The 17005-nt window shown below is 43.4% G+C and overlaps 1 long non-coding RNA gene across 1 annotated transcript; it reads right to left on the bottom strand.

Moving 5' to 3' along the window:
* Nucleotides 1-3518: 3518 nt before the first annotated feature.
* Nucleotides 3519-16676, bottom strand: LOC113926567. Its single transcript, XR_003521359.1, has 3 exons — nucleotides 16551-16676; nucleotides 4117-4216; nucleotides 3519-3627 (listed from the first exon to the last, which is right to left on the bottom strand). It is a non-coding gene; the product is annotated as an uncharacterized LOC113926567 (long non-coding RNA).
* Nucleotides 16677-17005: the final 329 nt, after the last annotated feature.

Genomic DNA, 17005 nt, shown 5'->3' with positions numbered 1-17005 from the left:
ATATCATGAAGGGCAAACTAGTTAGAAAGCTGTTCTGTGAATCCTCGCTGAGGTCCTAAGAGCCAGTTTTAGGGTACTCGCTCTGAGAACGGGGAGAAAAGGACATTTTGAAGGACGAAATAATGGAATTCAGTGACAGATCAGTCACTAATGAAAAGGCTTGTTCTATCACTGTAAGGCGACTGAGCCCAGTTAGGCTGCATGGATGTACTCCTAGTTTGTACAGATGATGATACTTTGATACTTAAACTGACCCCCTCAGGAGATGCCCTTTTGAACAACCAACAATTGGGGGGTGGGCTGGTGACAGTAACAGTCTGGTAGAAGTGTCTCTCACATCACATCTGTAGCAGCTACATCCTTCCAGAAGACACCCCCCACTGTGAGAGTATCTGGATTGAAACCAGGGATTTGGGGGTTACTGGAGATTAGGAGAAGTTTTTTTACCTTGTCTGCCACACCCAATAAACAGGCCTCTTTTTCTTTTTAGTTGGCCACTATAGGAAGTACTTATTCAGTATTGGCCCGGAATTAAGATTACTGTTGACTGGGGTCTGTCCCAAATTCCTCCAGCCAGCTCAGGACGTCATCTGCCATATCTGGCATCATAACTGGGCATTTCCCTTGCATAAACTTCCCAAGGCTACTCAGACCCGCCACATTATACCAACATATTGGCTGCAGAAAGCAAAATATGGGTTAAGATGAAATCATTTTGAGCCAGTTATTAATCACGTTCATGTTCTAGTGACTGAGTGTCTCAAACACAGAAGAGCATATCCATTCCCTCATGTAAAAGCAATCTGAAGTAGGCAGTCCAGGGCTGGGCTGACAGTGCCATGAGATGATCAAGGACCCAGGCTCCTCTATCCTCAGAGTTGCTTCATGATCCGTGATAGTTTCTAGAGCACCAGCCATCTCACCTCCTTCCCATGAAGAGGGAAGGAGAAAAGGTTGGGCCCCAGCTGTCTCCCTTTTAAGGACCCTTTGTAGTAATTAACCCAACATATACTTAGCTACAGAGAAGGCTGGGAGATGTAGTCAGTTAGCTGTGCATATTTCCAGCCTGAAAAAAATGTGAAACCTAATCTCCAGACTCATCTCTTGCATATGACTCAGGTCATAATTCTTGGACCCGAGCTTGATACTGCCCCTCTGTTCTCGTGTTGGGTTGTACTTTCAATCACATTACTTCTTAGCCTCAGTGAAAACCCAGCTTCCTAGAGCTGCCTTTGGCACTGGGTCACGCTTTCCACACGTGCGCAGTGTGGAAGCACTGACTTTTCCCACCCTTGCAGGCCATAAACCTGGGAAACCAGAATAGAGGAGCGTAAAAAGAAAGGGGGTCCCATATCTAGAGTCCAGCAGATCCCTCCATAAAGACAATGCAATGTCTACCCCTTTAGGGGAATGAATAACCCACCATCGTAACTACTCCGGGTGTATTAGTCAGAGTTTACCAGAGAAACAGAATTGATATATGGAGAGAAAGAGATGTATTAAGAAACAGAATTGAGGGGCACCTGGGTGGCTCAGTTGGTTAAGCGTCCAACTCTTGATTTCTGCTCAGGTCACGATCTCAGGGTCATGAGATTGAGCCCAGCGTTGGGCTCAGCACAGAGCCTGCTTGGGATTCTCTCTCTCCCTCTCCCCTTCTCCTTTGTGTGCTCTTTCTTTCTCCAAAATAAATAAATTAATCTTTTTTTTAAAGAAACAGAATTGATATGATTTGTATACAGAGAGAGAAAGAGATATATTATAAGGGATTGACTCATGGATTATGGAGACTGGCAAGCCCAGAGTCTACAGTGTGAACTGACAGGCTGGAGAGCCAGGACAGCCAATCGTGTGGATCCAGTGCAAAGACAATCTGAGGGAGAATTCCTCTTGCTTAGGAGGTCAGTTTTTGTTCTGTTCAGGTCCTCAGCTGATTGGATGAGGCCCACCCACATTATGGAAGGCAATCTGCTTTACCCAAGTTCACCCATTTAAATGTTAATTTCATCCAAAACACCCTCCAAATTGACACGTAAAATTAACCATCACACTAGGTAGAAAAACAACTTGGCCAATGTATTCTGTGTGAGAAGTGGGTTGATCTATTAACATCCCAGTATTATCACGGAATAAAATTGATTCACGGGCACAGTTCTAACAATAATTCCCGAGAGCTACCCAAGATGAATGGACCCACATCCCTGAGGGCAATGACCAAGCATAAAGATCTCAGGCTGGCTATATCTCCTGGCCAGCATATGCCAGGGGTTACACCCCACACCAAGGAACCAGAGTAGGTGTGCAGGAGGCTTGGCCTCATATACCACAGAGGTTCATGCCAGAACTTGGTCCACTGGGAATAGTATGAACTTTGGGTCCCACCTCAGGCATGTCCCAGAACACCAGCTATCTTGGCCTACACCCCCCTACTCTGGTGTTGGCTTACATCTTCACTGGCCCTTTTGTGGGGAAAATAGCATAAAATCATGTGAAATAAGACTAGAAGTGTTTTGACCCTAAGAGTATTAATTGAGAGGCACCTGGGTGGCTCAGTCAGTTAAGCGTCTGCCTTTTTGGCTCAGGTCGTGATCCTGGGGTCCTGGGATCCAGCCCCCCATCGGGGTCCCTGCTGGGCGGGGAGTCTAATTCTCCCTCTCCCTGCCCCCACCCCACTCATGCTCTCTCTTACTATCTCTGTCTCTCTCTCTTAAATAAATAAATAAATAAATAAATAAATAAATAAATAAATAAATAAAATCTTTAAAAAAGAGAGTATTAATTTAGTTTAAGGAGCTAGTCAGCTATATATTGGTACAAGATAGTCTCGTTGATTATGAAAGAAGGCTCATCAATTACTCTTAGTATGGGGTTTGAAGAGTGTCCTCTCAGTGATGTACAAACCAGAAGTTCTCTTAATCTCAACACTGACCCTGAACATTCAACCCTCCCTTGAGCAGACATCTTAGTTTTGTCCCAGACCAGGTTAGTACTTAACCCAGTTATTATGGACTGCATTGTGTCCCCCCAAAATTTATATGTTGAAGATCTAACACCCAGTACCTCAGAATGTGACTGTATTTGGAGATAGGGCCTTTAAAAAGGTGCTTAAATTAAAATGAGAGTTTCAGGGTGGGCCCTAAGCCAGTGTGACAGGTGTCCTTATAAGGGGAGATAAAGTCACACACAGGCTGAGAGGTGACCATCTGCAAGCCAAGGAGAGAGACCTAAGGAGAAATCAGTCCTGCTGACAGCATGATCTCAGACTTCCCGCCTCCAGAACTGTGAGAAAATAGATTTCTGTGGCTTCAGCCACCCCGTCGATGGTATTTTGCTTTACAACCCAAGCAAACTAATACAGCAGTTCACAGCTTTCTGTAATCCAATCTGGTTATCAAACTGTCAGCCACTGTTGAGTTTATAATCACAATCACTGGGTCTCCTTCCCACTAGGGACTCCCCCACGGCACTCCCCTCCCCTCTCCTCCCTGCCCTGCTCCTTCAGAGGGCTTGCTGGCACTCACCTGCAGGGAGGGAAAGGGGAGTCTGTATCCAGGAGGGCTGGCCTTTCTTAGCTGTCTCCTGCTTTGGTGTCATCTGACCCCAGGTACCAGTTCCAGCCACAGTCAGGGGCTGAGAGAGAAGAGGTGCGTTTTATCTCGGTCTGGTTCAACTTCATTTTAGTGGCCCCACATATGTACAAGCGTTTTTATACAGATGACATATCTGGCTCAGCCTCACCCCAGCTGGCTCTCTGTCAGGTAGACCCCTTGTCCCTGCCCAGGTGTGGCCATGCCTCTGTTAGGCTCCCCTGTCCCTTTTCTGGGTGAATGTTCCTTTGATCAACATGCAGGGCAGGGCAGCCTGGTTTCATGCTTCATCACCATCCTCCCCTTGAGACGGGTTGGTGCCTCCACCTTCAAAAATATCCTGACAAAAAGCGGGTAGTGTCCAAGCTCACCCCCAATGTTCAGGGCGCATAGGTTCCATGATCCCCTTTCTCCAAGGGCATGAGTGGAGAGCAAAATCAGAAAGGATCAAGCCCAACACTCTGTTAAAGCCCAGAACTGCTCTTCTTTTCAATCTCCCTTCTGTATTTCCCAGTGGGGGAAGCTGCCAAACCTGCACAGCCTGTCCACATCATGAACCTCTCCACCTTTGAGCCAGGCTGTAGGGAATTCATAATCTTACTTCTGGTAGCGGCTGACTCCATTAGTTGGAACTGGAAGGTGAATGAGAAAGGATTTCAACTAGTGCTTTAACCTCTGTGTTCTGTTATTATTTATAAATTTATTTTTATTTTTTTTTTGAGATTTTATTTATTTGACAGAAAGAGAGATAGCGAGAGAGGGAACACAAGCAGGGAGAGTGGGAGAGGGAGAAGCAGGCTTCCTGCGGAGCAGGGAGCCTGAAGCGGGGCTCGATCCCAGGACCCTGATCATGACCTGAGCCGAAGGCAGAAGCCCAACGACTGAGCCACCCAGCCGCCCATGTTGTTATTATTTAAACAATGACATACCAACTGTCCTCTGGATGCTAAGCTCGTTATGAGTTGTGTATAGAACCAGCCATCATCCTTATCTCCAGGAGCTGTCACAGACCTGGGGAGCCTGTCACTCAGGAAGGATGGTGACATCTGGGAGTGCTGATGGGAAGGCCAAAAGCCACCCAAACACTGGAGTCTGGGGTCAGAGGCCAGAACCCAGAGAGCAGGATCTCTCCCCCCAGCAGAGCTGACATTTTGGACCAGATGACCCTGTTATGGGAGTTGCCCTGTAGATTGTAGGATATTCATCCACCTCCCTGTTACCCCCCCACTAGATGCCAATAGCACTCACCTACCTCCAGCTTTGACAACCAAAAATGTCTCAAACATTGCCAAATGTCCCTTGGGGGCCAAATCATCTCCAATTGAGGACCACTGTCCTAGAGGTAAAACTATTACAAAAACGTCACACCAAGTGAGTTAGTCAGCAAAGGATGCCAGACCATGGAAGACACAGTGGAGAAACCCATGCTTTTCCACCATACCATGCCGTTCAGGGCAGAATACATATCATAGAAGCTTTCATACACAGTCCACCTCAACAGCTTTCCAGATTAACAGACATCTTTCCATTCCTCTGTAGGGCATAGTGACAGATGCCCATAGCCCATGAATTATCAGGGCCAGACCACTCACTACTGCCCCAGCAGGTGGGGTGGATGCTTACCAAGAGGCAGGTGTATTTGTTCCCCTAACAGATCTATGCCTAGTTTTACTTATTTACCAGTTATTTAAATTACGTGATTTAACGAAGTCCTATGTAAACTGATAAGATGTGAGAAAGCAAGTTATTTTAATGAAAACTAAAGTGAATACTTGGTAAAGTTTCAATAAAGGTGAGCCACTAAAAATAATCACTGTTCAATTAGATGAGGGCAAAACAAGTAATATAAGATTGGGAAGATCATTGAATGGTGAAAGGATCAGATTGCTTTGCAGGTATCTTCAAGTTCCCACCCCACAGCAGAGAACTGAAAACGGAAACCATAGACAACGCATGATTAGTGTGGTCATGGGCAGCTCCAACAATTTTCTGGCTCTTCATCTGAAAAGTATTGAATGGATATGCATTTGCATGTTTTAAGTTAAAATGCATTGTTTAAGGTAAGTACATGACATTTTTTTTCTGACTCCAGCTTTTTTGATCACGTGGAATAAGAAGATGTCTCTTAGTGTTAAATGAAGAACACCTATCTCTGGGTATGCACTTTGGAAGTTATGTTTAAATGACTGGTCTTTGGGGGCATCTGGGTGGCTCAGTCATTGGGCGTCTGCCTTCGGCTCAGGTCACGATTCCCGGGGTCCTGGCATCAAACCCCGCATCGGGCTCCCTGCTCAGCGGGGAGCCTGCTTCTCCCTCTCCCACTCGCCCTGCTTCTGTTCCCTCTCTCGCTGTTGTCTCTGTCAAATAAATAAATAAAAACTTAAAAATAAATAAATAAATGACTGGTCTTTGGACATAACATTTATTTTTGTTAAAATTTGACTTTCTGCTGGCCTACTTTTCTTTCAGGGTCAGCATAAAGCAGAGATCTCGTTTTCTTAAGCTTCCCTGGAACACAATACAGTTTCTCAGCTTTTTGACTACGTTCTGGGTGAGAAATCCTAAGTGACAGGTGGTCTCCAAAACCATAAGAGTCAGTGTCAAACAACAGCCAGACAAGACAGTAATAGTCAAGTTAAGATTCCCCCACAGGCCCCTCCCTCCCCACACCACCAGCATGAACCATAAGCCCACATCTCCTCTCTCCTGCAGCTCAATCCCTGGAAAGCCAGAAACCAGGGTTAGCATGCTAGGAGAGGAAGAGCAGGAGAAGAAGGCCCAAGACTGGAAGAGCCCACCAGCTTCCCTCTCCTCCCACTGCAGACTGCAGACTTCCCCCTCCTTCTCCCACTGCAGTCCTACACTAAAGGACAAGTCTCAACTTAAAGTCCACGGCAGAGGTTTGTACATAGGACTGGGCATTTAACACTGAGCCTGTGTCCCAACTTAAAGTGATTATATGATTTATCACCTACAATTTAAAAAAAAAAAAGGAAAGAAAGAAAGAAAGAGAGAGAGAGAGAAAGAAAGAAAGAAAGAAAAAGAAAGAAAGAAAGAAAGAAAGAAAGAAAGAAAGAAAGAAAGAAAGAAAGAAAGAAAGAAAGAAAGAAAGAAAGAAAGAAAGAAAGAAAGAAAGAAAGAAAGAAAGAAAGAAAGAAAGAAAGAAAGACGTCCTGGCACCAGCATTTTTGTCCAGGGGCAAAGAAAAAACCAAGCTCAGCCAGCCAACATAATGATACAGTAGAGTCACTGTGCGATCACATCCCACAAGTCATTGCTACCCAATGTGACAGCGACACACCAAGCCTATGTTTACCAGAGGGATGCCTGGGGGGCTCAGTCAGTTAAGCCTCTGACTCTTGGTTTCTGCCCAGATCATGATCTCAGGGTCGTGGGATCGAGCCCCGTGTGGGGCTCCCTGCTCAGCAGGGAGTCTGCTTGAGGATTCTCTCTCTCTCTCTCCTTCAGCCTCCCTCCCCTCCCCCCAATTAAAAAAAAAAAAAAAAAAGACTATGTCTACCAGAAATTCTCCCAGATTTTTGGTCTTTGAGTGGCACTTCAGATTTCTAGCAGTAATGTGGATTTTTTTTCCCCATGAGTTTGTCCCATGGGTCATTTTGGTGGGGATTTTAGAGGCAAGCCTGCACCCACAGCGCCACCTTCCCCAAGGGTACCCACCTCTAATCAGCCCAAACATGACTTTAAATCTAGCAAGTAGTATGAAAAGTTACAACTTAGGTTCTTCAAGATGTTATGGCATCCTGAGTTGTTTTCAAATGTCTCTTGAAAATTCCTTTAGAAAAGTTGGGGCGCCTGGGTGGCTCAGTCAGTTAAGCGCCTGACTCTTGATTTCGGCTCAGGTCATGATCTCAGGGTTGTGAGATTGAGCCCTATGTTGAGGCAGGGAGGTGGGGGGCTCAGGGCTCAGTGGGAAAACTGCTTGAGATTCTCTCCTTCTGCCCCTCCCTTTGACCCTCCTGCCTCCCTCTCTAAAAAAAAAATTAAAAATAAAAAAATAAAACATTTAGTAGTAGTATGAATTTAACTTAATTTTTTATTTTTATTTTTTTAAAGATTTTCTTTATTTATTTGAGAGACAGCACGAGGGGGGGCGGAGCAGAGGGAGAGAGAGAAGACGACTCCCCGCTGAGCATGGAGCCTTCCATGAGGCTCAATCCTAGGACCCCGAGAACATGACCAAAGATCATGAGCCAAAGTCAGACACTTAACCGACTGAGCCACCAAGGCACCCCTGTACAAAGTAGTTATTAAGAACACTTAGAAAGCTAAATACATTTGAAGATAGGTTGAAGTAAATGAGAATGTTAAATATTAGGTAGAAAACTTTAGGAAGACCGTTATATTCTTTTGAGTCAATAAATGTTGATAAGAATTTAAATGATATTAAACAGAAGAGAAATGTATTTAAAAGAGCTAAATACATTTTAGCTCTTTTAAAGCTTTTGTGTAATGAACATACATTTATATAACTAATAGGACTTCAGTGAACACAGAACCCAAGAAGATGTTCACCCCATGCTACATCTGTCTCTTGAAAATAATCGGGGGGCACCGGGGTGGTTCAGTCATTAAGCGTCTGCCTTCTGCTCAGGTCATGATCCCAGTGTCCTGGGATCAAGCCCCGCATCGGGCCCCCCGCTTGGCCAGGAGCCTGCTTCTCCCTCTCCCGCTCCCCCTGCTTGTGTTCCCTCTCTAGCTGTCTCTCTCTGTGTTAAATAAATAATCTTAAAAAAAAAGAAAAGAAAATAATCAGAACACTCTGCCTTGATTCTATGAGTGACGCTGTTACCCCAGTTGAATATGACAGTAACTGAAGCAATTACACAACCTCTCGTCTAGCACAAGGCCAGGGATGGTCCAAATGACCATGAAGTGAGCACTTGATCCCAGTTTTCTAAAGGCCAAGGCTGAAGCCACATATAGAGTGGGTTTTGGAAAAATACCTAGGTCAAAGCCACACTACGGTTTATCCTTTAAAAACTTATTAAATAGGGGCACCTGGGTGGCTGTCGGTTGTCTGACTTCAGCTCAGGTCATGATCTCAGGGTCCTGGGATGGAGCCCCGCTTCGGGCTCCCTGCTCAGCAGGGAGTCTGCTTGTCCCTCTCCCCCTGTTCTCTCTCTCTCAAGTAATTAAATAACATTTTTAAAGAAGTACTATATATTTATTACCTTTGTAATGCCTCCTAGTAAGATTCCTATATGAAACGAGCACATTTGGCTGCTGTGATTTATCCTGGCTCTCTTATTCATTCCCTGTTTTCAATGTCTGAGGCCCAAGAACACTTCCTGGCCCTTGCCAGTCCCTTCTTCTAGGGGCTGGATCCCCTTCTCTGCCTCTGGGCTCCCGCTTGGGCTCCCACGTGGATTATAATTAGCACGGCTGCCACAAACTCTGTCCAGCATCACCTTCCACCTGCAGGACTCCCTCACTGCTGAGCCCTGCTCAGAGAATGGAGCTCTGGAAACATTTATTTGCCTAAACACACCTAAATTTTCCATGCCTTCTGGACATGGCCTTGGACAGCCCGGTTTTCCTTATTAAGAAAGACCCTGTGGTCACTGCAGCCACTTTTAGATAGCCTCCTACCCAAATCTGCCCTCATTATCATTTGGTTATTCCTCTCTTTTGGGCGGAAGCATGACTCAAACTTACTGGATGGTTTGGCTATATTTAGCACTTATTTTCTACGGAACAAGAACAAAATCCCCCTCCACTGTACATAAACCTTCTCCTGCTGAGAGGGGAACTTGCTCTTAGGCACAGGGGTCTACAGGCATAAAATAAGGCTGTCCGAAAGAGGGACCCTTACTTTTATATCAGGCTGAGGAGATTAAACATACTTTTAAGTTACGTTCTCTGCAGTAGTTGTACCTTTATTTTGCTGAAGGTTTCTATATGTACATATGTTCCTGAGGGAAGCCTGTTGTGTATGTTTAGGAGAGGAGACCCTGGAATCAGCTTAACTTTGTCCAAGTTGAGGCTTTCCCTCTTCTTATCTGTATTGAACCTCTCTGTGCCCCAGCTGTCCCACCTGCCAAATGGGACTAATACAAGACCTCACTTCCCTACAAGTCTGCTTGTGAGAATAAAACAATGTATGTAAAGCCTCCAGCGAAGTGTTAAGCATCACTTTCCTTCTCTTTCTTTCTATAACTTTCCCAATCTTCTTTTTCCTGTCCAGAAAGCCAGGACCTCAGATAACCCTGAGTCCCCCACTGTGTGATACATCTCATACAGAATGTTCCCGCCTCAAGAGGGATGAGCCCAGCCTTGATCTGGAACGCTGGGCTTCATCAGCCCCTTCTCTGGATGGTACACCACCCTCTGGAGAGTCATCCTCTAAAAGTCCACCTTGACTTGGCTTTGACCAAGGGCTTAGAAGGACAGCGTTTCAATTGTTTCCTTTCTTTCATCACAAGGTGGTGCTCTTTCCCAGAATACTAAAAAAAAAGCACTTCCGGTGTCATCATTTGTTGAAAAGGTGTAACAACGTGTTAGGGTTGTGAGGTAACTCCTGCTCCAGTGTCTCCGGATTAACCACATCCTGGCTCACCGATGCTTTTGATCAGTAGCCAGTGATGGCACGGGTGGGGGTGCTGGCTGTAAAGAGTGGTTGCTGTCTAAAGATTGTCTGTCTTGCTGGGCTGCCTCTTCCCTGGTCCTTTGGTTATAGGGAGCAGACTTTTCTGGGTGTGTGTGTGGGGGGGTGGAGTATGTTTTGTCTATGCCTGTTGGTATTTCGAGATTGCCTGCTTCTGAGGTTTATAAAGCAAAAAGAAAGCCCAGGGAACGGGACAAGCTTTGTGTTGCTCTCTGGTCCTGATGTCCCTAACTCATGTGCTTTCTTACGCCTGTTTCATAGGTAACATGCGGGACTTTTTGTTGTGCTTAGTGAGAAGAACATGGAATAGTATGTCTGCTCCATAACCCCAAAAACGGAAATCTCCCAGAACTGCTCTGTGGACGATGGTTTTGTTGGGTGGCAGGGGACCAACTAGGAGGCTGTTGGAGTTTTGCATGAGAAAAGATAAAGATCTGGATGTGGCCAGTAGCACTGGACACAGATGGGTGGGATAGAGAAAAGAGGCTAAAAAAGGCAGGGGGCGCCTGGGTGGCTCAGTCAGTTAAGGATCTGCCTTCGGCTCGGGTCGTGGTCCCACAGTCCTGGGATTGAGCCCCGCATCGGGCTCCCTGCTCAGTGGGGAGTCTGCTGCTCCCTCTCCCTCCACTTGCCACTCCCCCTGCTTGTGCTCTCTGCCTTCAAATAAAAAAAAAATAAAAAAAAAAAAAAGGCAGGAAAGAGCAATGAAAATAAATCTTATGTTGTTCCTAACAGGCGTCTGTAGCAGGTGGTCAGCACAGTGACTGGAACAACTGCTCTTCTCTGGAAGTACAGATTTTCAATGATCAGGAGCAAGTCAGGCACATGGTTTTTGGATGTACTGTCTCCTGAGCTAGTGGTTCTTTAATTTGTGGGGAATAAAAGGCTGTCCTTTTTAAAAATTAGAAGAGGTTTCATTGAGGGTTTGACCCAACAGAACTTAACTGTTGTACCCATAGGTTGGCAAGCAGCAAAGGAAAAGAGAATAGTAGTTTTGAAAAGTTCTGAAAATAAGATTCTCCAGGCCCTTTACATATTTAATGTGGCTAGCTCTATGTCTTATAAGGCTTGGGTTTCTGGAAGTAAATAATGGTACGTAAATTTCTGCTTTATCAAGTCACTAAACAACGAGGGCCATAATCATAATCTAATGTAAAGTGGTACAGGAAGAACAATTATTTTGATGCATGGGTTCAATAAAGCAAACATAATCCATATATTGAGACTTTTAAGTATTCAACTCTCTGCAAGTGAATTGTTTTATTGTATTTTCCCCCCAAGAAAAACCTAGCTTTACTTGGTATCTTTCCATTTTCTTTAACTTGTTTATCATGTAAATACTCTTTTTCCCTAAATGCCTAAGTCAGAATGTGTTTGGTGATGTGTTAATATGCACCCTGATGGACAGTGGTTTAAAATATATTTCTATTTTACTTCATAAAAAGCCCAGCAGTTGGCAGTCCCTGGGTTCATTTGGAAGCTTAACAATGTCATCCACAATCCAGGAACTTTTCACTCCCTACTCTGTATTCTCAGCAGGCTGGCTTCTGTTTTCCCACTTGGTACTTCCTGCTCGTGAGATGGTTCCTATAGGTACAAGCATCACAGCCTCTCTCAGACTGTTAAGAGGAAGGGAGGGTGAAAAACACTTTTTCCTCATGTACACCTCTCTTATCAGAAAGAAAAAGCTGAAGCGCCAGGAGATTTCCTCTGGTCCTGGCCAGAGCTGATCAACTGGCTAATTCTGCCTGCAGGAAGATCGGGTATCATGATTTCTGGTAAAGAAGATTCCAATACCCCCCACTGATTCTCATCAGGGGAATCCTCCCCACACAAAGGTATTGGAACTATAGAGGGAGTACTTTCAGTTGTCACATAAATAGAGAGATACCACTGGCATTTAGTGGGTTAGCCTTGGGATGCAGAATGTCCTAAAATGCACGGAACACTTACACACACACAAAAATCCATCCTACCCCAAATATCAATAGCACTCCTGTTAAGAAACATTGGCTCATACCAGCCATAATTCATCCCCTGGGCTGAAGATCTTATGACTCAAACACCATTAGGAAACCATCAGCAAGAAGAGGAACATGGCTCCCAGCAGTGTGTGCCATGGTACGTACCCTGGTGCAAGTTGGAAGGAGGGCAGTGATGCTTAGTCATGCTGGCACACTGAATCCTTTTCAGAAAGTGCTGTTATTTGCACTGAATAGGTGACAAGGACAGAGATCATGATAGGGAAATTATCTCCAAGGTCTGCCTTTATTTTTTTTAATAAAGGATTTCCCAGGAACTAGACAAGCCTGTTTTCAAGAACAAGTGATTCTGCGTTCCCCACACCTCTATTATCTTTGCTCCCTGCCCCCATCAAGGATTCAGAATGATTGAAACTTCACAGTAGAGCCACTATTTGGGGAATAAAATTTCCTCTGTATTTAGTGCAGTGTGGCAAGTATTTAATGAATGTTTCTTGTGTTTATAACAAATACACTGATTCAAAACAATACAAGAAGGGGCACCTGGGTGACTCAGTTGGTTAGGCATCTGCCTTTGGCTCAGATCATGATCTCAGGGTCCTAGGATTGAGTCCTGCATTGGGCTCCCTGCCCAACAGGGAGCCTCCTTCTCCCTCTCCCTCTGCACCTCCCCCCTCCTACTCTCTCACTCTCTCTCTCAGAAAAATAAAATCTTAAAAAAAAAATACAAGGAAACAAAGCCTGGAAAATTGTTCAGTATTATGTTCAGGAGATAAGTACAGTGAAATAGCATTTTAAAAATAGTACTTGTAAAAATTATTATATGAATATAATTACTTATTTTTTAAAACTTGTTTAAAGAGACCAATGGAGTTCTTTTGGTCTGTAAAGAAAGACTAAACATCATTAGCTTTACGGTTGTAAACGTTAACGAAACCTGAAGGATTAGATACATTGGGTTAGTATATTGCATTGCTGCTCAAAGAAAAGCTTTGTAAGAAAGTCACTGTAAAACCACTAGCTTAAAAACAAAAAATTGGTCTAGAAAGCTTTGTTTAGCTCCCCTATGTGTGAAACCACAAATCTCTATGATCAACACATAATAGGCTAAATAATGTCTCTAAAGCTAATTGCTAATGAGCAATAGGAGATAACCTAGTAAGGAAGAGTAAAAGAGCAAGGCAGACAGGAAGAATGGACCAAGGTAAGGTACTGACTTATGGAAAAACTTGATATGCTCAGGGTCATGGTCACACCATCTCTGAGCTCAGAAGAGCATACATGAATTACCACCAACTTCTTTAACTGCCAATTCTGCCCATCTCCAAGGTCTCTGGACTTCTTATGTGCCAATGACAGAGGCCAGACTTACTGTGAATGCCTTTTTTCTTCTTCCTCTTTTTTCCTATTCATATTTTATTAGATGGTTCCTAAATCAAAGTAGTAGGAATATAGGTTATAGGCTACTAGGCTGATGGGAAAGAAGTGGCCAATTTACTTCATGTCAATCTAACTCAACAGCATGTGCTATTCAAAACAGCCAAATGTAAATAACTTTCAGCATACTTTGATATCTCTTTTGAAATTGTAGCTTAAAGTTGGGTGGATAGTGATACTGAGGACTGGGCTAGACCTAACTCAGGTGTTCAATAAAAAGTTATTGCTTACAGTTTCGTAAAGTTTGGGGGGGAATAATTTTGCTACTGCCATTAGATTTGTTACTATTACTCTTTCTCCTGTATTTTCTGTAAATTGGAGGTTGTCCCACTATTACAGATTCTAAATTTGTTCATTTGGTTCAGATGGTGACCACAAAATGACTCCACTACAAAAATGTATTCTCTTCACTATTAAATAATCTGAGAAATGATATTTTGGTTCCAAATGCATACTCTGATTTCCCAGTAATCTGTCATCTAAAGGTTTTAAAGTCCATTGATGATCCTTGCCTGAATCAATTATTTTAGATTTGCATACTAATTATTTGCTAATTACATTATTTATTCTACATTTGCTAGCACCCTATTGTGAAGAAAAGGTTTTCCTCATTAACCAGGCGTGAACCACAATTTTCCTTTTCTTAAAAAAAAAAAAAAAAAAGGAGGGCAAAATACTATATTCCCTTTAATTGCTCATTTTCAGAGTGACTTGATGTAATACTCATTTCCAATGATGGAAAATCATCCCCCACTCCTTCTCTCATCAAGTGTTACTCTAGGGTCATAGATTTTTTTATCCAGTATTTACAATTAATCGTTGCCATTTTCCTTTTGATGTTAAAATTACCATGAATACATACATACATAAGAAGCGTTAATTTATACGAAGTGTATTTCGTAATAAATATGTATACCTTATATGAGGTAAAATTGACATCAAGTGTGCCCATTTAGTGACGCAGTGTGATGAATGGTGACATATATGTATGTTATATATACATATATATATATACACATACAAAGTCTGGGTAAACACCACCTTAATCGAGATGTAGAATATTTCCATAACCCCCCAAAGTTCCCCATTTTCCTTTCCAGTCAATTCATGCTCTGCCCCCCGCCCCAGCCAAGCATGGATTTGACTTCTATCCCTATAGATCAGTTTTGCCTGTTCTCCTGAGTCTTGTTGGCTTACCTTTATTAGCCTAAGCACTTCCTCTGCATTGAGGCACAAAATGTCTGACTCATCCTGTACTTTCTCTGCCTCAGCCTGGAATCAGCCAATTCTCCAAAGAGTTTTGGATCTATTTAGTGAGAAATGGAATTTAGAAACCACGATCTGGGGGGCAAGTGTGCTCATTGCTCCTGAAGGTGACCAACCATCCTGGTTTGCCTCCGACAGTTCAGTTTTAACACCGAAAAGGCAGCATCCTGGGAAATCTCTTGGGACAGTTTGTCACCCTAGTGCTTCTTGGCCATTTCAGTGCACAGAACCAGGAAATTTATTTTTAGAATCACGTGCTCAAATTGATACTTATAATTTAAGTGTATTACAGGCTTTTTCTGAATTTCCTTGATTTTATATTTGTACCTCTTCTCTTCTGCCTGAAAGTTATACATTATAGTATTACTTGTTATCCTATAATATATAGTTTCAAAACCACAGCAACAGTATCGCCATTAATTCTAAAGCACTGAGAGAAGCTTAAGATTCCTTTGTAGTTCTTTTTCATCCTTAGCACATATCCCACCACAGATGTTGCCTGAGTACCATGTTCAAAAGCCCTGGGGGAATAATTAGTTTCTCTGGGTAACAACATTAGTTATGTTACCAATTTGACTTAAAGGTAAGTTTGTTTCAATTTGCTTTCAACGTTTACTTTGTTTCCTTCACTTATTTTGGCTATGTAAAACTTTAGAAGTTCAAAATCAGACGTTTTGCTTCTACTTCTTTCCCCTGCACCCTTTCCACAATCCTCTGTAGGTAACCGTTTTTGTTTCTAGGATATCCTTTCAATTTTTTTTTTTTTTTAAGATTTTATTTTTTTCCGAGACTGAGAGCACGCGAGAGCACACGAGTACACACGAGTGGCGAGGGAGGGGCCAAGGGAGAGGCAGACTCCCCAATCAGCAGGAAGCCCAATGCAGGACTTGGTCCCAGGACCCTGGGATCATGACCTGAGCTGAAGGCAGACACTTAACTGACTGAGCCACCCAGGCGCCCTATCGTTCCAATTTTCCATATAACTTGGGACTCATTCCAAAGCAACTCATTTTTTTTTTTTTTTTTTTTACAGCTGCATTGTTTTCCATTGTATGGTTTTATCATGTGCAACCAGTTCCCTATTAATGGACATTCGGGTTATTTCCAAACTTTTGTTATGACAAATGACACTGCAACAAGTAACCTTGCCTACATGTTGTTTCTATTTGTGGAGGTGTATTTTCAGAATACGGTTTGGGTTAGAAGTAGAATTGCAAGATTTAAGAATAAATGCAAATGGCATTTTGGTACTCCATAGGTCTTCAGTCATTTTTCCATTGCCACGAAGAAATTTATGAACACTGTTTCTCCAGAGTTTTGTAATTTCAATGCGTATTTCCATTATAAGTGAGGACAAACAGTCTTTTATGTTTGAGGACCAGTGCTATTCTTTCCTGTGAATTGTCTGTTCACGTTCTTGCCCAAAAACTCTCTTTGGATTTTGGTCTTTTCCCAGTTTTCAAGATTTCCTGTGCTGTAAGTTGCAAATATTTTCTCCATACTGATCTGACTTACTGGGAATATACCATGAACCCTTTGACCATCTGGAGAACACGCCAATCTTATCCTTATAAATCACCTCATTTCGGGACAGCTCCTTTAAGGATAAACACTTTTAGTAAAGCCGGATAAGGGAAGATCAATCAAAAGAGTTACCTGGCCCCTTGTAGTAAGTGTGAAAAACTGTTTCACGCTTGGCAGGTAACACCATCGTTCTTACGCAACGGTCTGGGTGACACAAAGTCTTGCGTAATGGAGCATATTCAAATTACAAAACGTATTTCATAAGGCTCATTAACAACTCACAGGGTTCGCCTTCCCCGCGTTTCCGAGAGTTTGCAAGGTGCCCCTAGAGCTGCTGACATAGGCACAACCCCCATCTGCTAGACAATAGCTCCTCCGTTTAGCCTCGGGATGTCAAGGTGGGGATGAACCAAGAAGCCGGGATGTTGCGTTTCAGAAGACAGAACACTGGTTTCTAAGCTTTCAAGCAACAAGGCTAAGCGAAGCCTGAACTGACCCTACTCTCCACCCACGGCCTAGATCCTGAGGTTGCACCTGGCCCGCCAGCGCGCGGAAGCATCACCGATGCACCCTGCACCACAAACCGG

Source organism: Zalophus californianus, chromosome 7 (genome assembly GCF_009762305.2).
Source record: "Zalophus californianus isolate mZalCal1 chromosome 7, mZalCal1.pri.v2, whole genome shotgun sequence".
Lineage (NCBI taxonomy): Eukaryota > Metazoa > Chordata > Mammalia > Carnivora > Otariidae > Zalophus > Zalophus californianus.
Note: the sequence above shows the minus strand (reverse complement) of the source record. Positions and strands in the feature narration are given on the sequence as shown.